We start from the raw sequence: 10888 nt of genomic DNA on the forward strand, positions 1-10888 counted from the left end.
GTGCGGATGACATCACAGAGGGGCCGGGCCAGCGGTGGCGCTTTGGGCGGGTCTATGTGGCGCTGTTGCTGTGAAGCCCCGCCCACTTAGCACAATCTGCAGTTGATAAAAGATGACTTTTTACTTGAACAAACAGCATGAGGTATGATATAAAATAAGGTATGAAAACTGCAAAATTTACTTTTTACACCTGTGTAGAGACGTCATAATGCAAAAAGGGGGCGACAGTGTCACTTAAAGCCTTCCCAAGTTTCTGTACACACAGTCTATAGTCCTCTTATAGCCGAGGGGTTTCATACTGACTGGCTTCCAGCAAGTTTAAAGATATACGGTCTCCTCTACAATACACTCTGTGGGGTGCTGGGTGCAAACTTAACAGCCAGAAGGGTAGTAGGCCTGGCCTGAAGCCCTGTGAGGTCTTAGAAGGGTAATAAGATCTTTGGACAACTTCTCGCCAACTTCTTGGAAATCCTCCCCTCTCATCTTTTTTATCCCCTTAGATGTGGACACAGTGGGCTTTCTTCAAGATAAATTTCTCATGTTGCAGGGGCTCTGATTAAAGTGCATCCAAGGCTATAGGCCTACTCTTTGGAGGGACAGCGCCTCAGAGCCTCACTTTACTGTAGACTTCATACACTTACTAAATTTCCTTTCTCAGAGAAATAGAGGCTGGGCTTAAGCAAGGACTTCCCACCTTCTGGAAAGTTCTCCATGTTAGTTCAGGGTTAATATAAAATATATAGGCTATCCTGCTCCCAGTCTGTACAATGTAACACCAATAGGTGGCAGTATAACAGAACATGCATTGGGGTGCAAACATGGTGAAGTGCATCTTACTGGTTACCAGCATCTGACAACCGATGACAACAACATAGTATCACATGGTGGGACACTGCACTAGCAGGACTCTCAATACTAAATACAGCTTCTTGAGTGGCTGTTGTTACTAGGGGATCACAGGAGGCGGCATCTAGCATATCTCTCAATACTGAAGACCACAGAACGCAATAAATGAATGACTATTGGGATCTGGGGAACAATATTGGGCTTATAGGAAACAATGGACATTGTAGAAAAACATCTTCTTGCTGGGAGACTACAATATAAGTAAGGCTGAGTTCACACTACACTTGTGCAATCAGTTTTTTTTTTTTCATCTGTTTTTTTGCAAAAAACATATGAAAAAACGGATGCATTTGTGTGCATCCGTTTTGGTCCGTTTTTCCATTGACTTCCATTATAAAAAAAAAAAACGGATCAAAACAGATGCAGACAAATGCACCCGTTTTTTCAGCCATTTTATTTTTCATCCATTTTTTGCAAAAAAAAAAAAAAAAAACAGATTGCAAAAACGTAGTGTGAACCCAGCCTTATAATAATAATATTCTCCGCTGTAGACAAGACATCCCTGGGTAGAGTCATTCCTATTGTAACTACATGAAGATGTTTAATCACATTTTTGGCGTGATCAGAATAATTTTTGTCAAATAAAAATAAAATTCTTCTGATCATATGTGACGTCTTACATTGGACGACCAGCGTGGGCTGTTCCTTGTTTTGTGTCCTCTCCATCTAGCGTAGTAGCTCTATTTGCTTACACTGGTTTATCTTTACTTACTGCCCATCATGGATAATTGCAGTTTTATTTCCCATGTGACCATTGTAATTACCTTAAGTTTAGAGACCGTGCGAAGAAAGAAAACTCACTAATTCCTTGGTAATATAATGAATTGGGGGGGGGGGGGGGGGGGGGGGAAACAACCCCTGGTGACGGCTGTGTATGGAAAGAGTATGTATGGCTCTATGCAGGCAGACATTTAAAGGAACAATACACCTACTAAAGCTAGTAAGTCAACATAACAACCAACAGAGTCAAATCTTGCTCTTGTCTGTGGTCGCGGATTTTAGGAACCATTCAAGTGAATGCAGCCATTCACACGATCCGTGACGCCACCCCCACCAGGAAAAAATAGGACATGTCCTAGTGTGGATCGCGGCACTGCTGCCCCCCTTCTGCCAGGCTGCACTTTGGAGGATCCTTCTCAGGTAACCATGACACGGATCGCGGCACGGATTGTGTACGGATCGTGAATGAGGCCTTAGTGTTTGTCAGTCTAAAGGGGAAGGGCATGAAAAAGGGGTGTGGCTAAGTATGCCTAGACTTCTATTGCAACCAAAGGAGGGGGGGGGGGAGAGCTTGTGCATCTGCCAGTTGTCTTACAGTACAGTTCGTGAGAAGGAAAGTAAAAGTTGCTGATCTCCTCAGAAAAATTTATTATTCTGTTGTTGTTGTTTTTTTTTTTGCAGAAATCAATAGTCCAGGCGATTTTAAAAAAAAACTTTGTAATTGGGTTTATTAGGCAAATCTGCCATTATCTGCATTCAGAAAGACTTTTCCCAGGTCTCCCTCCCTCCTCTCTCTCATTCACTGCTCATTATCAGAAAACCTCGACTCTTTTACATCATTCGAGCCCTGTGTAACCTATGGAGAGGGGAGGGGGGAGGAGGGAGATTAGTCACCAGCAGAGAGCAGAGAACAAAGGATACACAGTGGGAGCTGTGTGGAAACCAGTATTCAGAGGTCAGAGAGGTCAGTGCTGACCTCAGAGGAGATAGTGATGTAGCTGTAAATTAACTCTTTGTTGTCCTGTTTTGGTGCCTCATCTCCCTCCACCCCTCCCCTCTCCATAGAAAACTATGAAGACAGGGGGGAGAGCTTCAAACTGCTTTTTCATGATAAAAATGCATTTTTCAGCTAATAAGCCCAATTGCAAAGTTTCTTAAAATCGCCTGGACTATTGATTTTTGCAAAAAAAAATGTAAATGGCAGTGACACTTTAAGTTCAATGTACTGTAGATTAGATGAATCACTTGTGGATAAAATCTGCAGAGAATCCACACATAACTGCATGTGGACTTAAACATGCATTAGAAAAGACATCAGGGGAGGCTCAGTATCATGCAGCAGCTCTAGATGGGATCAGGGCTTGAGCAGCCCTGCAGTTTCTGACACAGCCATTGGTGGCAGCAGAGAGCCCATGCCACTCCTTACTACTGCCACTCAATGTAAAAACCCAGACATGGCCAAACATAGTGGATGACACAGGGATTGTCTCTTTGGTGTTCTTGGATTCCTTATGTCATGTTCCTTCCCTCAGGCCGTGCCCTGTACTACGTATTACATCATCACTTTTACCTTTGTGCAGAATGATGAGTAACATGCCCTGTACTGACTGACTGAATCATCTGTATGGAATTCAATGCTATACTGTGCTTCTTCTATGGTGTTATGTCAGTACGTAGCTGTCACTGACAGCTACCATATCACATCCTATCACATGTGGGTTTCACACATACAAAATAAGACGTTATAATTAGAAAACCATTTCCACAATGCAGATAGAAGATCTCGCAGATGGTCAGGTGAAAGGTTTACATCATGGGAGGGATGAGTCGTTCTCTCCACACCTTCTGGTGTTTGATAGACATATCCTTCAAGTTTTAGAATCTACCTGAAATGTAGTAATAAAGTATTCACAGCATAAGTAATAGGAATAATAGGAACTTCATGTATGCAATATGGTGAGTTGTGAAAGGGAAAACCACTTTTCTGCCGAGCAGATGTTCCGCTCCATTTCCCATTGTTATCGGCAGATTATAGAAAGGTGATTACTCAGAAGAAGAAGAAAATATAAATTTTTAAAAACATTTTCACATTGAGTGGCAGGAGCGACTTCTGCTGACATTGGCTGTGTCGGGAACTGCAGGGCTGCTCAGGTTAGACATCAAGGGAGCATGTAACTGTGCCAGAACCAGGGCTTGTGCAGCCCTGTAGTTCCTGACATAACCAGTGGTGGCAGCTAAGGGCCGTATTAGACAGCCCTATATTACGGAGCAAGTAAGTGCTTCTCATGGAGGAGGGGCACGGGGGGGGGGAGCTACAGGAGAGGCCATAGAAGATGGCGGTCTGCAGTCACTGCTCCTATTACACCTTGCTATTGTCTGAATTTTGGTCATGCTTTAAAACGATCAACCAACATCGTCCATGTAAGGTAATCGTCACCTTTAAACATGAACTATTACACTAAACGATTATTGGCCAGAATAGTCGGTAATCGGCCCAGTACAGCCGATAATAGTCTGGTGTAATAGTAACTTTAGGGGTGGTGTCCCTCCTTACAGCTGCCACTCAGGAAATGTAAAAAAAATTGCTGGAATACCTCTTTAAAGGGTTTAGGCTTTGGACCAACCCCACTTGCCAATTATTGACAAGATTCCCTTATCAAATAGCTGATCAAAAAAAATCTCTGCATGCTGTAATCCATGGATAATCCTTGCAGTAAATGCTCAATTTCCCTAAAGCACCTCCGCAGGGGAAATCGAGCATTACACAGTCCCCATTTACATCAATGGGTATTCTAACTAATGCAGGACAGGTCTTCCAGAGTGAGAGACACTCATGTCAAATGCTCTGCCCTTTTGACCAAAAGACGAGGATCCTGAACAGAAGGTTGCCTAGAATTAACTAAGAATGATCTTAAAGTGTCACTGTCATTTGTTTTTGTGTTTTGTTTTTTTGCAGAAATCAATAGTCCAGGTGATTTTAAGAAACTTTGTAATTGGGTTTATTAGGCAAATATGCCATTATCTGCATTCAAAAATACTTTCCCCAGCCCCCCCCCCTCTCTCATTTACTGCTAATTGTCAGGAAATCTCGCCTCTTTTACATCAGTCGAGTCTTGTGTAACCTATGAAGAGGGGAGGAGGGAGATTCGTCACCAGCAGAGAGCAGAGAACAAAGGATTACACAGTGGGAGCTGTATAAAAGCCGGTATTCAGAGGTCAGAGAGGTCAGTGCTGACTTCAGAGGCGATAGCCCGGAGATGTAACTGTAAATTAACTCTTTGTTGTCCTGTTTTAGTGCCTCATCTCCCTTCACCCCTCCCCTCTCCATAGAGAACCAGGGGGAGAGCTTCAGACTGCTTTTTCATGAAAAAAAATGCATTTTTTCGGCTAATAAACCCAATTACAAAGTTTCTTAAAATCGCCTGTACTATTGATTTCTGCAAAAGAAATGTAAACGTTTTAGATTAGGACTCGGAAGCTACAAGCTATAATACCTCAATATGTGGCGGGCGCTAAAATTATTCCTTCCACTACAACTATTTAGAGTCACAAGCACAGGTCAATAGATCAAAGTTGTCTGAAGGTGGACACCCCCTTTAAGCAGAGACAGCGCCTCCTATTCGGTGTAACATTGCCGTAAGCCCGAGGCTATCACTATCTTCTGCTTTCTGCCACTGGCATCAAGCTTTTTTTTTTGTCAAGCTTGACTTTCAAATCATTTAAGATTCTCCTCTCATCTTGACAAACATTAGTCTATTTTCCCCATGAAAAGTGTGATCCCATCTCCCAACAAATATAACAAGACATTTACAAAGCAATTTGCTAAATACTAAGGAAACACCGCGAGTTCCTCTCATGTCATTTGTTGTATGACAGCATTTGAAATGTGTCGGAACTTGAAACAGTGCTAAGAATTTCAACGGCTTTGACAGAAAACATTGCTGCGCTTACGGCTGTGTCACAGGAAATTACAATTAGCCCCGTATTGTGTGTATGATGAAGGCTGAAAAACAAACAGTTTAACATACATTACATCCTTAATTCTTCTGCATGAAAGGTTGAAAGTGTATGGAATGTCAGCCATGGAAGGCTACACCTGCCGCTATTCACACTGCTGTTATAGTAACACATTCAAGACCAAGGTGAGATTTTTTTTTTCTGTTTAATACGTGTGAAGCGACTTTATAAGACCCCATGCACACATCAGGAAAATCTTTCTGGAAATCTGGATAGATTTTCTGACCTATAGGGTTCCATTGGACAAGGACAGCCTTCAAGATTTTTCCTGAAGGGTGTGCATGCCAGTTAATAGGTCCAGAAAATAGAAGACATGTCCGATATTTGTCCGGAATTCTAGATGCACTGCCAGTCCGAGCCAGTGTCTGGACCTGCTTGGCAAGTGCCACCGGGTGCTGCGCTTGGCCCTTTAAATGTAATAAATCTAATAAGGAGTAGATATATTTAAATGCGGCACTGTATTGATAGCAGTGGTGTACCTACCATGAAGGCAGACCACGCAACTCCTTAGGGGCCAGTGCCCCCCAACATGGCATGGTCTGTCTTCATGGTATAAGCCACCGACAGCAAACAACTAGAGATGAGCGAGTAGTGAAATATTCGACTTTCGAGAATTCAAATTAAATAGTCATTTAGATTCGACTATTCCAACGAATATTCAATCCCATTATGGTCTATGGGGAAAAAAAATTGCGGCACTTGGAAATCCAAATTCGACCACTTGGAGGTCACCAAGTGCCCCATGAAACCTCCCTAAACGATGCCAACACCCTGGAATGACACTGGGACATTAGGGGGAGCATGCCTGGGTGCACCCAACACCCCAAAATCGCAGTATAATGCCACTCTCCGCAGTTGCAAAGGAAAAATATTTGTGAACGCTTTACAAACGTTTACGGCAATGTTCACACATTTCCTTCGAATTACTTGCGCGGCCTTACATACATGATTCCAATGTGCATCGAAAGAGCGTCATGTTATTTGCACGTATCACGCGTCACGCTGTACGAACGTTACTGGAACAGTATATATAACGTGCCTTTTTCTGGGCTACTGGAACAGTATATATCAGGTGCCCTTAGAGGGCTACTGGAACAGTATATATCAGGTGCCCTTAGTGGGCTACTGGAACAGTATATATCAGGTGCCCTTAGAGGGCTACTGGAACAGTATATATCAGGTGCCCTTAGTGGGCTACACCAGTGACACTATGAGTCACTTTTACACACAGGGTACTGGAATGAATACACCTGCTGATGCTGCTGTTATATCATCTATTTCTTAGCACTGAGAAGTGCTTTGGATTCAGAGATGACTTTTTCGCTTGAACTTAGCCCTGAGATGGACTTTTGGGTTCAGCAGTAAGCCTGCCTAACCAAAACGCTACTAAAACCTATCTCTCCCTGCTCCAAGATCTCTCCCTGACTAGGTTGAAAGCGCATCTGCGGTCGAGAGGCGGGAGCCAAGTATTTGAGATTCGAGGTCATGTGGTTCAGCTATCCAATGAGGGTAGACGCCGTTTTCGCGCTGCGTGCGTACTCCCAGGGTCCCTCACGGCCTCTCTGCATGGTGATTGGATTAAAAAAGTGCCAACTGCGATGGGAGGGCTTTCGAATGTTTCCCGCATATTCGCCACACTACTCGAATCATTCAAATAACACAATATTCGATCGAATACCATCTTAATTGAATCGTATTCGCTCATCTCTACAAACAACCCCTCCCTCCTCCTCGTACAGTGGCTCACACCTGGGAAAAGCGGATCGCAGCAGTCCCACACCCCTTCCTGACCCCCAGTCCCACACACACTGACCTGTCCTGGTGCAGTCCCCTGATGTTGGTTCTCCCGGCTCCCCGATGCACGCGTGATGTCACTCCTGTGCTGGGCAGCTGGGAGAACATAGGAATGCTGGGGGACTGTGCCGTTATGTAATAAGTAGCTGACTGCAGCCCTCCACTTGTCCTGGTAACCAGTATGGCAATTAAAGAAGAGATCTCCAGGAGAAATTTAGAACATAGAGCTTGTGGAGAACATTGGTGCTGTACGGCTGCAATATATGGATGTGATGTTGCATGAAAGCAGCCAATTATTAAAGGAGAAGTCCGGCGGGGCAAAAAAAAAATTCAGTTCAGGCAGGGGGTGGGGGGGACATAACAAAGAACACATATTTACCGCTCCCTGCCCGTGCTGCACCAATCCCGCTCCAGGGGCACCTGTCGGCATTCTCCAGCTCTCAGCTCTTCCATGTTACAATGCAGTGGCAGTCAGTGACAGGGATCGGGCACCACTATGGTCACTGATTGGCTGATGGGACATTCATCAGCCAAGTCAGGCATTTTCCGAGTCTTGACGTCATCAGAACACGGGAGAAAATGCCTTCTGGTGGGGGTCCTGGCCCTTCCGACATGGTGATTGGCTGGCACAGGGAGAGGTAAATAGTTGTTGCTTATTATGTGCCCCCCTGCCAGCTGTTAAAAAAAAAGGACATCTCCTTTAATGACATAGGAGTTTTATTAAGGGTGCCTTCACACATGACGGATCCGCAGCGGATTTCTCACTGCGAATTTGCAGTGAAATCCGCTGCAGATCCCTGCCCTGTAAAGTCTATGGGCAGCATACTTTCAGCAGGATTTACATATCACTGCTAGTATGTCGGGAGACCGCCCCATTAACCCCCGGCCGGCCGGAGCATATACATTACCTGCTCAGCGATTCGGCTTGTTTCGGGGTTCCCGTCTACACGTCCCGCTCAGCCAATCAGTGTGCTGCCCCGAAGCAGTGTGCTGCCCCTGAAGAAGATGGATGCAGCCCTAGGGAGTCCTGGAAAACATGGATGCAGCCATAGGTCAAACAATCGGACTTGAGCATCTCTAGTATTGTCTAGCATAAATGCACACTTTTCTGTGTGGGAATTTGCACTACAAAGCCACAGTAGTTTACAGCACAAGCAAAATCAATGTGATTTTAAAAAAAAAATTCATTTCGTCTACACACAGTGGAAGTTTTCCTGACCTACAATACAGATGTCCGACATTTGCAGAATGTCAAATTAAATTTCATGCGTATTTCCCCATTAAAATCAATGTAGAAGGTAAGATCTACATCAAACCATTTCCACACCAAAATCTGTGGAGAGTTTGGCTATGTTCACACACCGTCAAAATGGTGACGGTGTTTATTAGATTGCCATCATTTAATGGCAAATAACGGCCATGGTTTTAATATAACTATTGTTAAATAACTTCCGTCCAATAAAAAGGTTATCCGTCTAGTGTGCATGTAACCTTAGACTATGTTCACACTGTAAAATACAGCCCTCATTTTCAATATAATATTGTGCTCCATTGAAGTCATTAAAGAAATTGGCCGGCAGTCCAAATAGAATAATGGCCATAATTGATTACAACCATCTAAAGGCTTTGTTCACAGTGACAGCCGTTTTTATTGAACGGACGTTATTTAACGACAAATAACGGCCGTTATTGATATAATGATGCCTGTTGATTTAAAATAACGGCCATTATTTGTAGCCAAATGACTACCGTCCAACAAAAACAGACGTCAGTTGTTTTTATTTGTACATATCAGTTGTTTGTATAACTGATATGTCAGTTTTCTGAATAGCGGCCGCAGAAAACCCTGTCAGTGCACACTGCGGCCGTACGCTCCATAGTGTGCTGTGGGGAGTTCTGATGCGGGCGCGCACGGATGCGGCCACATCAGAACACTGCAACTGCAAAGATCATCCTGCCGGTACTGCAGTACTGGGCGGGATGGTCTTATCAGGGACTGGCCGTTCCGTGACCTGGCCGGGTAACGGAAATGCCGGTCTCTTACAACGTGTGAACATAGCCTTATTCTGTATTTTGTATTATTTTACTATGTTAACCTAGCCTGAGGCTATGTTCCCACAAATGTAAAAATAAGGGCAAACAATTCTTATAATCATTAATAACGGACATTATTTTGCAACTATGGACATTATGTGCCCTTATTTTTACATTGTGGAAACATAGCCTTAAATGGATACTCCAGCATAAAAAAAATCTTTACAATCTACTGGAATTAGAAAATTATATTGATTTGTAATCTATTTAAAAATCTCAAGTCGTCCAGAACTCCAGTCTGACATAGTGCTCTCTGCTGCCACCTCTGTCCATGTCAGGAACTGTCCAGAGCAGGAGAGGTTTACTATGAGGATTTGCTGCTGCTCTAGACAGTTCCTGACATGGACAGAGGTGGCAGCAGAGAGCACTGTGTCAGACTGGAAAGAATACACCACTTTCTGCAGGACATACAGCAGCTGATAAGTACTTTAAACCTGAGATTTTGAAGTAGAAGTAAATTAAAAATCTATATAACTTTCTGACAGCAGTGAATTTAGAAGAAAAACAAATTGCTGGAGTTCTGACACATACATTATACAGATTGTGTCTTTAATATATATTTATAGGTATATATATATATATATATATATATATATATATATATATACAGGGTAGTCCAAAAGTAGGTGGGCAGTGTGTGTAATAGGGTTATGAAGGGGGAGATTTATCAATCATGGTGTAAAGTGAATCTGGCTCAGTTTCCCCTAGCAACCAATCAGATTCCACCTTTCATTCCTCACAGACTCTTTGGAAAAATGAAAGATGGAATCTGATTGGTTGCTAGGGGCAACTGAGCCAGTTTCACTTTACACCATGTTTGATAAATCTCCCCCTTTATAACCCTATTATACACACTGTCCCCCTACTATTGGACCACCCTGTATATATTAGTGTATAAGGGTCTACATGTTTCCCCAGAGGACAAAAAGTTGCCTTGGAGCCTATAAAACATATAAAAACACTATTTTCCTTGCGTTGCCGATTGGTGGATCCGGTCGCAGATAAAGGAAACACTTTAGGATAAAATCAAATAATCTAAATTGTAATGGAAATTTATAAGGGAAGAGAAATGGGGCGGCAAATATCCAGTCTGTAAATACTCCAAGTTTCTGATCCTTAGTACAGCGATGGCCGCGGAGATGGCGGCTTTCATCTCAGGGATTTCAGAGTCGGCAGCAGCGACGGGTGGAGAACAGTTCTGCTTTTTTTTTTTTTTTTTTTTTCCTCTTCTGAATCAAACCGTACACATAATCCAATTTCCGCGGATACAGCGAATCCGTGCTACAATTTGATGCTGAAAATCTCGGCTATTGTCACCTTATTTTCAAATCTGCAAAAAACTCTTTTTCTCTAAGGA

This window comes from Dendropsophus ebraccatus, chromosome 9 (assembly GCF_027789765.1).
Source record: "Dendropsophus ebraccatus isolate aDenEbr1 chromosome 9, aDenEbr1.pat, whole genome shotgun sequence".
NCBI classification, from domain to species: Eukaryota; Metazoa; Chordata; class Amphibia; order Anura; family Hylidae; genus Dendropsophus; species Dendropsophus ebraccatus.